At 45.6% G+C, this 17144-nt stretch overlaps 1 long non-coding RNA gene across 1 annotated transcript in view; it reads left to right on the top strand.

Annotated features, from left to right (window-relative positions):
- The window catches only part of LOC139587457 (uncharacterized), a 131775-nt gene that overhangs the window by 50408 nt on the left and 64223 nt on the right, over positions 1-17144 (top strand). Inside the window, exon 3 of the long non-coding RNA XR_011678401.1 lies at positions 8767-8847. This is a non-coding gene — a long non-coding RNA (uncharacterized lncRNA). The remainder of the gene's footprint in view (positions 1-8766; positions 8848-17144) is intronic.

The raw sequence follows: 17144 nt of genomic DNA on the forward strand, positions 1-17144 counted from the left end.
AAACCTGTAGAGTAGTTCTTGAGGAAATCCCAACAGCTCAGTAAACAAACTTGGGAAATATGCTGAAGATGAAATCATTGTAAGCTGGTATTTAAGAAGGTAAAAGAAATAGTTCTCTGTTGGATCGGAAGTCATTTGCAGGGTCAGTAGCAGATCAGATGGTAGATTGCAGATGATACAGGAGGTGAAATGCAACCAGGGACATTGCAGGTACTTCAGGTTAAACATCTTCTCTTACAGTTGCCTTAATGAGCTGCAAGGGTAGTTAAAAGATACAAAAAATAAATTCAATAAAGACAAGTGCAAAACAGAACTCTTAGAAAACGGATGCACGTACCCAAAATGAGCAGAAACTCTCAAAATGAGCAGGTTAACTGCAGAAAGGAATCTGTGAGCTGCAATGAATCACAGGCTTGTTGTGAATTGCAGTCAGATGCTGTTAGAAGACAGGTAGATCTTGAATAGCCCAGACAAAAATGGCAAAGGTAATAATTTGTCCTGTAAAAACCCTGTTTGAAACACAGCATCCAGTCTCAGCCCCTCTATTTTAAATATGAAAGCAGGCTGCTCGGGAAGATGAAACTTCTGTTTGGGAAAATTTACTTACAAGGAATAGCTGGAAGATTTGCATATGTTAAACCTAGGGAGAAAAGCCCAAAACCAACAGCCCACAGGTGTCAGGCTGTAGTTTGATGGTATGCTGTCTTCAGCAGTAGTTTTGGGGCTAAGTATTCTCTCCTGGTATTGACTGTGCTGCAGCTCATTGTGTGGGCAGTTGTGTAGTCACAACTTGTGTCCACACTGTGAGCTGGGACAAGGAATTTCATTCAGGATAGAAAAAGCTGAAGTGTCTCCAAATTTATTTCAAAGTATGGCCACGCAGACAGCAGAAGTTGTGCAGGAGGAAGGAGGAGGGCAAGGAGAGAAACTGGATATTGTGAGCACCTGGTAGAGCTGAGCCTTGAAGGGAACACAGCAGATTTGAGACATCCAGGAAGGTGATGTGAAGAGTGCAGCACACAATGTCTCTCCATTGTCTGAAGACAGGACTAGACAAAAATTGCATACAGGGAATTCCTCTTCTGGGCACGGTCTTCCCATGCATCGTCTCTGTCATGCCTGGTAGCAGCGGGGTAGGCTGGCATTTCTCAGAGTGTGGGTTCCAGCTCCTGGTGGTGGTGGTGAAGGAGAATGAGTGAGGCTGGAGCTGACCCAAAAAGCATTAGAAACCTCTTTGTTAGCAGCACAGCAGCCCTTCCTGGGTGGTGGGGCAAGTGATACTCATCGCTGGGAACTGCAGCCGAGTCCTGCTTGCTCTTGGCAGGGCTGTGCTGGTGTTGCCTTGGAGAGCAGCTCAAAGACAAGCCAAGAGAGGGTTCACGGCTTGGTGGCTGTTTGACTTCCCTCCTGGCCCAGCATTTCTGCACTCCTTGCATCCAGATTTTGGCATGGCTTCTGCCCCTGTCAGTCCTGCTGAGGCTGAGTGTCTCAACGCCTCCTGATGTTCTAAATCCAAATTTCTGTCATTGCTGCTTTGCACTTGGCTTTTTGGCTCTTGGAAGTAGTTTGGTTGACCACAAATTGGTCACTCTCTGCTGTGATGTAAGCTGATGATCTCCTCTGCTGTGGATGCTAAACCAAATATCCTTGCAACTGCTGGGATGTTACCAGGCTGGTGTTTGCAGCTGATGGGAATGTGCTGGAGCTGTGCAAGCCTTAGTGATTCAAGCTGATACTTAGGTTTATGATGAAATGCTAAATGCCTGGTCTGTTCTGTCCAACCAGCTCTACCCCTAGGGAAAAAAAGGGGCTTTACTGCAAGAAGAAAGGATATTATGGTATTGGTTGGTTGATAATGAGAACACAGAGCATCAAAACTTAAACAGTATGTGCTGGGTTTTGAAACCACTGGAGGATATAGAAGTGCCTTGAAGAGGAAGATCATAGATAGGCAGACCTACAGGATATGCCTGGCTGATTTTTTGTAGGCTGCAGAGCTTTCCCCTGTGGTTTTCAGGGTTCCCTTGCCTTGCTGCATCTCTGTACAGCTCAAAGCACAGCATCTTTGTCCAGGATCTTGGAGGATATAGATGTGAGCCTTGCTAGGAAGATCTAGGCTTCAGTTCCAGTCTTGTTAATGCTAAAATTCCCCTAGGGAAAAAAAAAAAAAAAGAAAAAAAAAGAAAAAAGGCAGATTACCATGTTTGCTTGTGACATGTTTGACATTTTGTCACTGAAGAAGAGAATAAGTAGTTTACTTATCATTGCCTTTTCCAGACTGGTAGGCTGGGGCTTACTCTGGGGAGAAGTCAAATCCCCGGACAGTTCCATATAATATCACCAGATGAAGGGGTGACCACCACATGAAGCTGACTGATGGCAGGGCTGGTGTGGCAGGACTGCTGATAGTGGAGCTGCAGAGCTCTTCAGTATGGTCAGCAAAGTTGTAGTGGCATCTCAGGGATGTGTCTTTGGACACACAGAAAACCCATCTTTGGTGGTTTGGGTGATGCTGAAGGCTCCAAACTGCATTCCTGAAACCCAGGGTGCTCTACAGGTGACTCAACAGCATCAGCTCTACATGAGGAAGTGCAGAGTCTAGCAACTGCTGGACTTCAGAGGACAGGGTAAAAGGTGGGACTGCAAAGACATTGGCACAAAGGATTTTTAAAATGTTTTTAAGGAAGACAAACTGATAACTAACTTTCTCTTTAGAAGTACATTTTCAAGGAACAGATCTATTATGTTAATGACAGTGGCGAATATAATTATGTGTAAGGTTGAAATCTTGGCTTTGGTGACTTCACAGGACTAGTATTTCATGCAATGAGATGTTCTTGGAAGCCAATCTGGAAGTATAGTCATGGCAAGAGGATGTAGGGCTGAGTGGGACTTATCTGACAGCCACAGGAAATGTTTAATATTGTTTTTACCTTGATGCATTTGTTCTAAGGCTGTTGGTACTGCAGGGCATTCTGAGCAGGTGGATACCAAACAGCATTTGTGAGCAGGTGGGTCATCCATCCTCTGGTCAGTTTTCCTGTAAGAGCATCTCTCAGGCAGGATCAGCACCTCTCCTGGATGGTACCCACAGAGAGCTGTGGCACCTTCCTGGGGTGGATGCTGGTGTGTGCAGGACTGCCAGAGCTTTGCTTTCACCTGCTCATCTCCCCACACGCTTGCTCAGGATGCTGAAAGCAGGGAGCCTCAACAGCCACCGAATGGTGATGGAGCACACACAGCTCTTCACCCCAGCTCTCTTTCCCCATCATTGTCCCCAGTTTTCTGTTCACCTCCCTCCAGCTCTGTGGCTGGGGGCTGCTGTGACCACAGTGAAGCCTCGTGCTGGCATCTTCCTCTTCCTCTCTTCTATCCTGCCTCTCCCTCCCTCTCCAGCTGCCGGGTTGCTCTAAGCAACTTTGGCTCCTGTCCCAGGAACAGTCTCTCAACACAAAAACCAGGAAGGCTAAAATAACACTTTAAAATTGTTAAATAAATAGTGATAGAGCTCTGCTTAAATGGGAAATGCAGCTTAATTTGTTAAAGGCTTTTTGTCCTCCCTTGGACAGGGATTGGCTGGATGTGTGTGTGTGTGTGTGTGTGTGTGTGTGTGTGTGTGTGTGTGTGTGTGTGAAGCATTTCTTGTAGCTTCTAAGCTGCATCTCGTGGCCCCAAGTGGGCAGAGAGGGTTATGTGAGACTGAGTTACTAAACACTTACAGTAAAAGTGTAGTCATCCTGAACCTCAGCCAAAGAGCTGGAGGTTTTGTAAGGCTTTTTTTTTTTTAATGTTTTCCCTTCTCTCCCTGCAGGATGCTGCTGCGTCACTTGCATTCTTCACCCCAGCCCAGCAGTAACTCTTTCCAGACTACCAGCAGCAGTCCAGGCACTTACATCCTGCTCCATTCCCTCTCCAAGGGCTTTGTACATAGGGCAAGTGCATCCATCCCCTCTCCCTCAGCTGAGGAGCTGCTGCCAGCTCAGACAGAGGTTCCCATCTTTCTGAAACATGAAAAACACTCATTTCTCTCTCACACCTTTTCAAAACTGGAGCAAAAATAGAATAGCAGTTACTGCCATATGAGAGAGTGAGAATGGGAGGCTCTGGATAAGCATTTGTAAAATATCCAGGGGAAATGGATGCCGGCAAAGGCTCTGCTGAGTGGGAGTGGGTGTACCAAAATGTATGTGTCAGGATGAGAAATGTATTTCTTGGGAAGGACATGGAGAACTGGCTGCTTCCCAGCACACAGCTCCTCCTGGGGCTCTTCCTGTGAGAGCTCTGTGCATTTCTTTTTTTTTTTTAACACATGGACTATCTCCCCAGCCCACTCTTCTGAGTAGAAATTAATCTGTGTTTTGAGAGTGTGTTGTTTCTTATTAACTCTCTGAATGGGGAAAAAATAACCTCCGCTCCCTGTAGTGGGAATTGCACAAGTCAAAATTTTACATTCCCATCTCCAAACTCCAAAGTCATTCCTGGAAGGATGAGTTGTGGGTCAGAGAGGGGCTGTGCCCTCCTGCTACACCTGCTGTGAGAGCTGCCAGGTCTGACTGTCAGTCTGAATGCATGATGAGAGCAGAGTAAAACTGCAGTCATGGCCTGAGCAGGGATACCCAAAATTAACATCAAAAGGAAAGGAGGGAGTTGTCCAAATACAGCCTGCAAACCTTTAATTCTGTGTGACAGTGATACCCCGAGCCAGGTAATCTCCAGCATCAGTGTTGCTGCAGTAATGGAAGCAGCTGATTCTGTGGGAAGATGAAGGTTTGATGGAAGGTATAATAATCTATCTTAGATGTTTTAATTTTCCCTTTTCATCCCAAACATAAGGAGCAGAATTTCCTCCACTTTGAACGAGTCTTTTTATGTTCTCTTTTTACAGTTGGGTAGAACAAAATCATGTTTCTTCAGTATATAAAATGAATCTGGCAGCCTGGTTTTGTACTTCAGCCTCCCAAAGAAACAAGCAAGCATAAAGCAAGAAGATACACTGCCTACTAAAATGTCCTACTTATTAAAAAATCCGCAATAAAATCCTCTTTGAGCATCCTGTTTCAACTCTGCAATAAAACTCACTGGTCAATTAATGGTGGATCTCCTGTTCCCATGGAGAAAGGCAGTTGCAGACTTAAGAGGTTGCTGTGGGAAAGGGGGAAAAAATAAAATTAAAAAGATCCAGTCTTGGTCTTGCAAACAAAGGTTGCCTTGGATTGCAGTCACATGTTGCAGTTCAGCTGATCTTGCTCATGCCAAAAGGGGAAAGATTTCTAGTACTTGCCTGAGCCTCACTGAACTGGTTTAGGGAATTAATTAGAAGAAAATTACTCACCTTTTGTGTTTTTTCCTATCTAGTTTCCTCTTAGATTCAACTACCCTGCCTTAGCTCACTAGGTCAGGGGGTCAGGGGCAGCTGGGACAGGATACTTGGCCATTGTGTGAATTTAACAGTGATTAAAATTACACCACTGACAAATGTCTTCTGGCTTTTCCCAACTGGGGAAGAAGTCTTTAAGTACCCAAATCTGGGATACCACTGAGCCCTGTAAGTCCTACCCCTGGTGGCTGAGTTGCATCAGCAATATCGGGGCAGAAGCACCTGAAAGAACATTCTGGGGTCAATTGCAGTCCCCGGGCACATCACATGAACTGATAAGCTGGTGTTGGTAAAAACCTCACCGTGCATATATCTGCATTCAGTAAATAGTTTTGGCCTGGTCAAGCTCCTTCCCTAGGGTGCACCACTGTGTGCTGGGGGGAATGTCCAGAAGACCCTCGTATGGCTCATATGGACATCATGTGAAATTACACAGAATCCACTGGTTTGGCTTCACAGAGTTGATAGTGAGGTGTGCATTACATGACTTTTTGGGGCAAAGCCAGCATAACAGGTTTATCTCTCCTCCTGGGTGGTTTACTTAGGCCTTAGGGCTCATTTCTGATCTTTATAAGGTGTATCAGGCCCCTGGGTTTCAGAGGGTCAGAGGATACTTTGACTGAAGGGTATGATCTCATCAGAGCCAAGTATTGAAAAACTTCCCAGGATTTTGTCACTTTGCCCATGTGTGTTCTGTGTCTGGCTGTGTCCAGAGAGCTGCTGGGCTGGCAGTTGCCAGGAGCACCACTGCCCAGCTCAGTCCAGGCTCTTGCTTCCTTGGTACCATGCCATGTATCTTTCTTGTGGTGAAAAAAAAAAAATCTAGTGCTTGTTAGGTCCCCAGACCTGTTCATTTTGAATAGGTTGGTAGTTACTTCCTTCTTTTTTTGTTTTTTTCTCCCCCTAACTCCGAGGCATTATGGATTAGGGCTGCTGAATAAAAATAAAAGGGAAAAATCAAGTATGTTTATAAATTTTAATTTTACAGTGAAAAGGCATATCTCTGTTTCTTGGGTGAGGTGGTATGAAATGCTTGCCCCATCCCAAGTTTCATGTGTTCCCTGGTGGCCTGGAGGTCCTTGTTTGCAGCACCCCATGGAAGAGATAAAAAGCTTTGGTGTATATTCCCTTCAGGGCAATGTGGATTTCTCCTCAAAAACCTCAGTTCTGGCGACCGGTTTTATAAATGCCTAAAAAATGAGGCTTGTACCTTATCTCTTGAGAGATCGTTGATGGATCCATTTCTCAGAAAGATATTTTATTCAGTCCTTTAATGCCACGCCACTCCCTTCATTCAGATGCCTGGAGTCTTTTATCACGTCTCCTCTTACTCATTGCTTAGCCAGGTTGGGCATATTTAGTTCTTTTAATCTTTCCTGCACCTCAGCTGTCTTTAATCATCCTTCTTGATGTCAGAACGTTTGATGCCCACTTCTGCCGAGAACAAGCCTAGGTTGGTGTGGTTTTTTTTTTAATTCTTTTTTTTTTTTAATTTTTTTTTTTTTTTGGCGTGCGTGTGAATTGCTTGGGAAATGTCTCCGGCCGCTTGCCCAGGCTCATGCCTGGATTCCTCAAAAGCTCCCTCGAATGTCTCAGTGGATGCTGAGGAAAATTTCTGGCTCACCATGTACACCGCCGGACTTGGCACCCTCTGGGATTAATTAAAATGTTTATTTGTTGGGTGTGGGCAGCAACACATTTGCCCCCCCAGATGTTCCATGGATTGTATTTCCAGGGGCAGATTTCTCTGGGCATCTGCAGAAGGCTGCAGGTGCTGATGGTGTTTATAGAGAACAGGTCCAGAAAGGTTACTGTAACCTTTGTTTCCTTCCTGTACCTGCCAGCAACAAGGAGAGAGCGGTTTAATTGTTCATGTGATGTCAAAAGCAAAGCCTGATGGTAACTTTATAGGTGCCTGTGCTGCAGGTCAGGGTATTGCTTCTCTGGAATTGTGACCCCTTCCTGCTGAGGTATTGATGCTGTCCTTCCTGAGTAGTTCATCTGTTTTGCACCCAAAAATAGTCATTCACAGCTTCTTAAATGAGTTTGAAGGTGAGGATTGCTGCTAGCTGGTACCAGGCTGAGCACTGCATCCCTTCAGGGCAGGGTCTTCAAACTCACTGTCCGAAGCTGATATGTGGAGGTGTCCAGAATTCCTTCCTTATATCTCCTGGATACCTGATATTTCAGTGGGAGCTGTTTCCTAAAGCCTGACTCAATCATTTTCTTAAAACAGGCAAGCTCAGATGCTGACTGGAAGGGGTTAAGGCACTGATCTCCAGGTTTGCTGGGTCTAGGCCATTGCTGTGCAGCCAGGGGTGGCTTCCCTGACATGGACTTTGAATTACAGAGCACTTGGCAGGAGTTAAAGAAGGCCAGAAGCTGCCTTGTCCCTCCCCCACCTCCCATTAGGATGGAATGCTTCTCATACTCTCCCAAATTTAGCAGAGCAAATGTGGCTGGGTTTAAATAGGCTGAGAGATGAGGAGATTTTGATGGTGATAAAGGTCCCCTTCCCTCCTCTGGCTCACACTTACACTGCCAGCAGCCTGTGTGGTGGAAAGCTGTTTGATATATGGCTGTGTGAATTGTTGGTTGTGCCAACGAGGGCTCTGTGGCCTGAGATGGAGAGGATGGGGACCTGGATGGAGAGGATGGGGACCTGGATGGTGGGAAAAACAGTCTATGAGGACCACCACCCAGCAGAGCACTGAGAACCTGGACAGCAGCCTCATGTCCACCTGGCTGTCCTGTTTGACCCTTGGGCAGTAATGAGAGGGCTCAGCAATGTCCAGAGGTCACCATGAGGAAAACCCAACATCCTCTCCGTGGTGACACCGGGATGCTCTGGGTCATGGAGCAGGAGTCTGCTGCCTCCATTCCTTTTCCTCACAGCTCTGGGCCACCCAGGCTCCCTGTCACTCCTGTCTGTATTTCCTCGCATTACTCCTTAGGAGTGTTTAGGGGATTGCTCTAGAGCTGACAGTGAACATCTCAGGAGGACCTTGACAGGCATTTTCATGCCACTGGGTTGTTGTGGGAGTCCAGCATGGGACAGGCTGTAGGGCTCCATCACTGATCCCTGAACTTTGGTGGCTGCAGAGGAATGTGCTGCTGCTTCAGCCACGTCCCTTCACTAATTCATATATTTATACATATGTATGTATAGATGTATATATTTAAATAAGTAATATGTATTAAATAGATATAGAAATATTACAAATATTTAAATGTATACATAAGCTGCTATTTATATAAGCTGTAATTTATATATAACTGCTTTCCATTGCAGCCTTATGTTGAAAAATTAAGGCAATTGAAGGTTTTTGGTCGGAGGGAGGGGACAAGATTGAGCTTGCTGACATTTCTTTTGTTGTAATGTTATACAGGTCTCGATTGACTGCAGAAAGGAGAAGGGAGGAGTGTGTCAATGGGAGGTCAGATGCTGCCAGGGTTTCCTGGCAAATGAGGTGAGTGGTGATGTCTTTCAGCACTCATAAGCCTGGAGATAGAAGCCCTCCAGGTCTTCCCCTGCACCCTTTGTGTGAGACCTCTCCTGTTGATCCTCCAGATTTCCTTTTGGTACAGGTTTCACTGTGTTTGCCTCTTCAGGCCTGATGGGAGGATTGTAGACTGCTGTTGTGCTTGGGAGTCTCAGAAGGGCAGGAGACTCTCTGGAATATGTTGGGGTTTGTGCATCACACAGGTCTTGTTTCTGGCTGTATTTGGGCTTCACAGCAGGGAACTTGACTCATCTGGGTTTAGAGAACTCTGCTGCAATTACCCGCTACTGATCCAGCCCTCCCCCAGCCTCCTTTTACAGTCACTGGAGGGAAATGGGTATTTTTAGGAAGTGCCTGACCCTGACCTGCTGTAGGCATCTGAATGGATTGAATCATTCCCTACAATACCTGTTTCTCTGCACTGTCAGCACAGCTGGGGCAGCTTGTTTGGTTGTAGGGTCTGCAAGGCATGTGTAATGTCTGTACCCTGTGTAGGAGGACTGGAGTTCAGGGTGCTTGCTTGTGGCTTGGGGTGTCCAAAGACACTGCATGAAAGCTTGGACTCTCCTAAGCTGCCCTTAAATTTTCTTCAATGTTTGGACACAGCTTAAATCTGTGAGCCACTTGTCTGAGCCTGCTCTCGGCAGTTATACACCCTGACTGGCAGCATATGTACATTCCTGAAGGATAGGGTATGATTGCTGAGGAGGTTTCAGTCCAACTGGGTCATCTCACATTGGCTGTTGCAGCCCCAGTGAGAATCAGCAAGAGATTCCAGCCTCAGGAGTTTATTCCAGCCCCAGGAGCCGCTGCACGAAGCCCTAGTGAGGCTGCTTGGGCTGCACTGTAACCTCCTGGGAACCAGCCCTGGAGCTGCTCTGCTCTTTGGCTTTCTGAGTGATGTGGCTTGTGGCTTTTCAGCCACAGGAAGGTTTGGAACAATGCTTGCCATCTCCCCATGGGAACCTGACACCTATAGAGGGAGCATCCACAATCCTGTACCTTGGCTAAGGTGCAGAATCCCCCAGGTGTGGTTCTGTGAAGAACTGGGGCCTGCATGTCAGCTCTCTGTTGATTAGAATCTCCATCCAGAGCTTTTGTGCACATTCCTGCATCTCTCAGCCAGGGGAAATCCTGCACAGACATCTGCCTGACTTTGCTAGGCCACCCCCTTTGCTTCCCCTCCTAGTTCTTGGAGATGGAGATGTGTTCTGTTTGTGTTTGCAGAGTGCTCAGCCTGGGCTGGCTCATCCCTACTGCAGTGAGGATAAATAGTGACACTGGTTGAAATCTAGATGTACAAGGTGTTGTACCTAAGCAGAGGTAACTGGAAGATTTTTGGTGTGCTTATGCTTCTGCTGATGCCCTCAACATGCTTGTTCTCTGAGGGCAGTCTGTTCAGAAATCAGGATTGTTGATGATGGTCCATTGTCGAGATTGTCAAGATTGTCACCTTTAAGTCAAAGAACAAATATAATTTGCTGTAGTAGGTCACTCTTGTTTAGTTGTAATTGGGCAAAGGAAATGTGTGTGTGTGTGTGTGTGTGTGTGTGTATGTGTTATTCTTCATTTATTTAATGTTTTCTCTGCAATTTACTGTTAGCTTTTCTGTATTGCTGATAATTGGAGTGTTTTCATTGCCACCCTGGAGAGAGGAATCTCTCCTTTTTATAGCAAGGGAAACTGTCACAGTGAAATGATGGAGTGGTTACTGTGTGGTTACTGCTGCCCTTTGCCTGAGCCTGACACATACCTCTCCTGCCTTCTGTCTGCCTTGGGGACCAGAAGATGTTGCAGGGACTCACGGTGCCCTTGTATTTGATGCTTGCTTCTCCCACTGGTCTCTTTGCTTTGAACTGTGCCTTGATTCTCCATCCAAAGAGCAGGAATAAACTGATTCTTTGGAGTTGTGAGAATTGATGTTAAAGATGAGCAATTTAACAGGAGATGCAAGGGCTGTGTCTAAGAGGGGGGATGCTTTTTGCAGTATCAGTGATTCGAGGAAACAGCCTCATTTTTACTTGGCTGCTGGACATCTCTCTGGGTTTTTCACAATTAAGTTAATTCCATCTGGCTTTCTTTCTCTGTCACTCCGCTTTTTTAAAGCATTTTTGTGCTCGGTTGACACCGTGGATATCAGCAAGGATATTCAGGGCATATGGAATGCAAAGCCACAAAGCGTTCTCTGTTTTTCTCTGCTTTCTTTGAGTTTGGGATTTCCTTGAGCTGGGATGCTTTGGGATTCTGGGACATGGTAAGCAAGAGGATGTTGTCATCTCCATCTTGACCAATATGAAATGAGCAGCCTGCCTGAAGTGAGGAGGGTTTTGCAAGCCTCAGTGACACCAGTTAAATACTCGGAAGGGGTGTGAATTGGGGGTGGGTGGAGAAGGAGGTTTCTTGTGTGCTTCCCGGCAGCTAAAAGCAGGTGTTCAGTCAACTGAGAGTTGCCCTAAAGGCAGAGAATAAGGATGCAAATGATCTGTGAAACATAAAAGGAACCATCTGAATGCCCCTTTTCTTGGTTTACCTCCACCCTGGGTAGTTTGCATGACACAAGTTGATCAACCCTGAGAAAAAGCAGTTCTGTCCAACTGGAGAAGATAACTTTGTCAAACCTAACGACCTTGCAAAGAGGCGAAAAAAGCAAAGCCCAGAGGCCAGGATACAGAAAGAAAAGTGTGGGCTGTGGCTCTGCTGTCTTGGTGGGGAGATGGGGCCCTGGTTGGCACTTGTGGGGTCCCTGCTTCCTCCAGCTTTCACAGTAACCCACCTGAGTCAATGCTGATCCCAGAACGGGTCTGTGATTGCAGCTTCAGCCCACCTTGATGAGGGCAGTATGAGGAACATGGGGTGAGCAGAGCCCACCGAGCTCCTGCCCGAACAGGCACCACATGAGACTGGCTGGTTTAAACCCACCTGGAATGGCTTCTAGGCCGAGCTTTGCCTCATCTTTGATGCAGTAGCAATGCACGAATCCAAGGGATTGCTGCAGCTCAAAGGCTGGCTGCTCAAGTAGGGACAATGCCTTAGCTCAAAACTGGTGTGGATTTAGGACCCTCCTTGGCCAGCCTGGAGATGCTGAGTGCATCCTCCTGGGTGGAGCAGTGCTCAGCTGTTGCTCTGCTCATCCTCCTCAGTCGAGTTCTATACCTAGCCTGCATTTGCACCCTATCCTAAATGAACTTTTAGCAGAGTTAGTTCCTTGCTGTGATTTGGACCTGCACATGTATCTCTTGGGTGTTGTCAGCTCAGCTGTAGCTGCAGATGGCTGGTCTCTCCCCACCTCTCACCTGTGCTCTCCTGTCCTGCAGGTGACCTCTTCATTTCATTGACGGTTTCATTAATTTTCCCAGTGTTAATGAGTTTTTCCTCAGCTACCATTCCCCCCTTCCCCAAAGCCAAGACGTTGACTCTTTCACTGTGAGGGTTAATTGCTTATTTATTTTGTGGACTGCACCTCCCTCTTTCTGATTTCACTTGATATGTGCAGGATGTGGTGATAAAAATCTGTTTGAGCTGTCTCCTGTTTCAGACATTTTGGCTTCTTTAAAGTACCTTCATGGGACAATAAGTGTGTACAGGGGTGCTTGGATAGGAAGATGGAGAGGGAGCAGCAGGCTGAGCCCTGTGCTCTCTGCATGCTCCATCCTTGCACCCAGGTGCTTGAACAAAGGTTTTGAGGTGTTCTATCCTCACAGAGCCACTGTTATAAATCTGGGGGAAAAAAATGTGACATTGTTCAGTCTGCTCTCCCTTCAGCTCCTTGCAGACTTCCATTCAGGATCCAGCTGCTTTCCATCAGCAGCTCCCGGGGCTGTCTGGGCCAGCCGGCAGCTTGCCACGTTCAGTGGTGACACGTCTGTGTCTGGAGAGAGCACAGCATCACTGTGGATCTGTACAGTCTCCTCTGCAGACTGCATGGTGTGTATGGGCCCTGTGGCCCCTTCCAGCCTTACCCATTCTGTCATTCTGTGCCTTTCTCTGTGTTCATAGAGGCCATCCAGTTGCAGCCTGCATATATTTACTTGAACCAGGTGTTTTCTGGCCTTTTTTTTTTTTTTAGGTTTTGCATCAGTGGTTTGTTTGGTTCTGCTGTTTACTCCTAAGTTCATGTGCCTTACATAAGTTAACAGTGTCTATGGATGGTTTACTCACATGCATGAAAAAGCTGCTCTCAAAGGTGGTTTGTATTGTCTGTATTTTTATCTTGAATGTCTGATCTGCAGCATGTCCTGCAGAGATGGCTCCTTTGGGGAGATGTTGCCAGTGTTTGGATGCTTTTCCCTAATAAATTTGGCCCATCTGAAGAAAACTGTGTTCATTTTCTGAATTATGAAGTTGTGTATTGTAAACCAATATGGAGTAAAGGGGGCTGAGGTCAAGAAGGGTTAGTTATGAAAACTGGGGTGTATTCTGCTAACATCTCAGTGCCCCAGGGGTAATGCTGCTGAGCTGTAACCCTGAGTCATAACTGCCCGCCCCAGTGCAACTTCCAACCAAGGCAGTGTCACATTAGAGAAGCTGGCATGGAAACTGGAGCCTAGAGGCTTGAGGGGTCCACAGTGATGGGGCTGCTGGGTAGATGATGCTGATATACCCCTGTGGAAAGGGGGATTAAAAACTGGGCAAGAAAACACAGGGTCCAAGCTGCCAAATGGCTGCATGTGTTATGTTTCCTTTTTTTTTCTTTCTCTTTTGTTTGTCTGTTTGCCTGGATTTGGATTCCTCCCAAAAAGAGGACCTGAGAGGTCTCTAACAGCAATAAAGGGAGCTCATCTGAGGAGGAAAGGGTTACCCTTATTGCACCAAGCAGACAGACTGGGAGCTGCTGACTTGGGATGAGATGGGTGGTGGTTTTCCATCTTGTCTTTCTGCGTGGTCATGACAGGGAGAGCTGATGCTCGTTCTCATTGGGAATGTGTAGTGACATGCCAGGAATATCCTTGCTGGATTGCATTCTTCTGTGGGAAGGCATCAGCTATACATTGTGATGGGGATTAGACCTTACTGTATAGATAGTGCTTTGCAAATATCTTTTCCTGGGAAGTTTTCCTAACTGGGCATAGTCCCAAAGAGCATGAATTGGATGGTTCTGACTTTTTTATGTTATTCCCAATGCCGTGGTGTTTTGGATGAACATCTGAGGCTGCAGCCCTTTCCACATGCTCTGCTGTGATGGTCCCACTCGTGTGGGCAGGGTTGCTGGGCAGTTGGGCAGAACCAAGTGGGAAGTGGCAGAAAGGGCATTCCTTGTGTTTGATTTCTGGCAAATCCCATACTATGGAGGTTATCCATGGAGAGATGTTGTGGTGATGGAGGAAAATGGAGCATCTTGTTGAATTGAATTTTAATGTTTCTTTAACAGTTGGGCCCTCCGAAAAGCTTGATACTTCTTGGGATAAATCTTTGTGTGTTTTCTGAGAGCACAGATAAAGGGTATAAAAGCAGTTTCATTTTCCAAAAGGGAGAAGAGCTCAAGCCTGAGTGTGAAATGCCCTGCAGCATACTTCCCAAGTGACCTTGGGCAGGTCAGATAGCTGGACTAGAAATGTCCAAAAGTGTGACTGGGCATCCAGAATGCTGACCCACTTGGACATGTTGTACCAGCATTACTGTGCCAGTCTAAACTGCTGTTTGGTGGACTTCAGGGCTCTTGAATCACTCTGATTTGGAGTCAGGTGAGGTTGGGTGTGAAATTAAAAAAAAATGTTTTTTCAGTGTAAACACCACTTAATTCTGTGGGAAGAGTGGGAACAAATAATGCTTTGGAATAGGATCCTCTGTGGATCATGTAAGTTTTCTGAACATTTGGCTTATGTTAGATGCCCAATTTCCAGACAGCTAAAATTAGGGAGAGAGCAGTAGTAGTTGTAGTTTCTTGATATTTCTGTTGCTTGTGTGTAAAATGAGTTTAGTATTAAGTCCTTGTTTCCCTGAAACAGAGAATAAATATAAAACTTGGAGCTGTTTCCTGGCTACAGCAGCAAATGAATGCCAGTGTTTGGGATAACAGGCTGATCTTGGCCATGGGTAGCATCTTTGAAACTGCCAGCATGCTGAGAGTTAATGAATGGGCTTGTATTTCTCTTGATGAGCTGGCGTGTTAAGGCTTTGAAATCAATTTTACAGCTGCACACCACCGCAAACCTTTTTATTCAAGGTGTTCATTTCACGAAGTTCAAATAGCACCCATGTTGGACTGAATTCCAAATCTCCAGGAGAGTTTCGGACAATTTTGCTTGAGGTTTCTCTTGTGGTTGCTTGCAGGAGAAAAAAACCAGAGTAAAGTAACCAAGGTCAGCACCTCACTTCAAGCTGCCAGTAGGACTCCTCCAGGGAGAGAGGGATTGAGTTACCCTCTGCCTGCAATTCATCCCTCATGCCTATAATCAAATAATCCAGTAAAACGGCGTCAAAAAGGATGGGAAAGTTAGGAAAACTTTTTGCTGTAAGTTGAGCTGGGCAAATGATGCTCAGAGTTGTGTTGGTGTCTTGGGCACAGATTTCTCCTCAGAAAGTGCTGGGGGGGTATTTTACCCAAGGTATTGCATTGAAGTCCTGATGTCCATAAAGTGTGGAGCAGAATGGATGTGTCTTCAAATCACCATGCTTGCCCCCATCTTGGTAGTAGGTCTTAATTTTTGAGTGCTGTGATTCTGATTACATTTTGCACTTATTATTGATCAATATATGTAGTGCCTTCATTTGAATTTAATTAGTTCTTGTTTAATATTATAGTAGGCTTTATTACAGATAAGTACTACCTTGCATTTATTAGTTTTTCCATTCTTGAGGATCTGTTAAGTCTTCCCAGGGTTGATTCCTAACCTGAGGATGCTCCTGACCCCTTCAAATGCCCTTGGACACATTATCCATTTGTGGTAAAAACTGTGCAGCCCATTTTAATTTATTTTCCATCTCCTTTTTCCTCCTTAACTTGATTGTTATGAAGTCATCGAGCTAACAACAGTATTATTTGGTTCCAATTTACATTATTGACATTTCAGCTTTCTCTGGGTTAAATGGCATCCTGGTATTCCCTGCCAACATTGCTTTTTGTCTCGTTAATGTTGGACTAACCTTCAAGGAATAGATTTAAAAAAAATATTTCTGAGGTTTTGCTAATTTTTGCCATGTAAGGGCTGTGTGACTCTCAGAAAGTTGCATTTCAGCAGCAGGCCGGACTAGACAGAACACTGGTGCACTCTGTGATGCCAAGGAAATAATTTGTTGCAGCGCCCTACCACATGCAATCCTTGTTTTTCTTGGGATATCTCCCATGGACCTTCTGGCTGATTTTTCTCATTCTTCAATCTGATGTGATTGTCGTATGTTGTGGTATGTAGGGCTCCAAGCCAAGAATATCCAATATTTTTGAAATGTGTTCATTACTGTTTAAAATAGGCCTTTTTTCCATTCTCTTATAAGATTGTGCCACTTCTCTAATATACTAATTTTACCCCTTCTTTGGCATCCATACTCCTTGGTGTTATTTTGGTGTGTACTGTATATATGTCTTATGTATAGCTCTGTGTGAGTGTGCCTTACTGTATACGATTTATATAAAGCTTGTCTGTGCTGTCACAAGGAAATAACTCTCACTTTTGTGGTGGGATCTTGGCTTGGATCTGCTGTGTATAACCAGTCCATTGCCAGGTCTTTTTGTCTTGCTTCCCTTCATTCCCAAGCAAGGCCATTGCTCCAGCCAGGCAAGGGAAGACACAAACTATGGAGCACCATTGCAGGTGACTGCAGGTGAGGGATGTGGGGGCTTTGGAACTGCTGAGTGGAAGTCTCCAGATCCCTGAGTTACACACATGTGTGTGTGCAATGAGCACTGGTCCACAAATGTGGTCAAGGTGTATATGGAGAAAATGGCTTTAAAAATGGGGATAAAACTGCCCTGAAATAGAGGGGGAGATGTATTGGACCATGACTAGAGTATCACAGGTGTGGATGAAAGCTGGGGACAGTAGCCACGGCAGAGGTGTAACGTGTGTGTGGGTGGAGAGGATCAGTGAGAGAAACTGCACTGGATGTCAAAAGGAAAATTCTGATTTAGATAGGAAGATCATTAATTGGGCAAATTGATTCCCCTGTAGTTTCTTGAACCCTACCTTACTTTGCTATTTTGCTTTCCTAGTGTACCTGCTTGGGCCACATGCATGGACCCAAAAACTGGGTAGAAGGACTGTGACAGTTCCAATATGTTTGGTGATAGGAAAGGAGCCAGAGTTAACTGTGGCATCTGGTCATGGAGG

This window comes from Agelaius tricolor, unplaced genomic scaffold (assembly GCF_023055355.1).
Source record: "Agelaius tricolor isolate 1412-34295 unplaced genomic scaffold, bAgeTri1.0.p SCAF_2, whole genome shotgun sequence".
Classification (NCBI taxonomy): Eukaryota; Metazoa; Chordata; class Aves; order Passeriformes; family Icteridae; genus Agelaius; species Agelaius tricolor.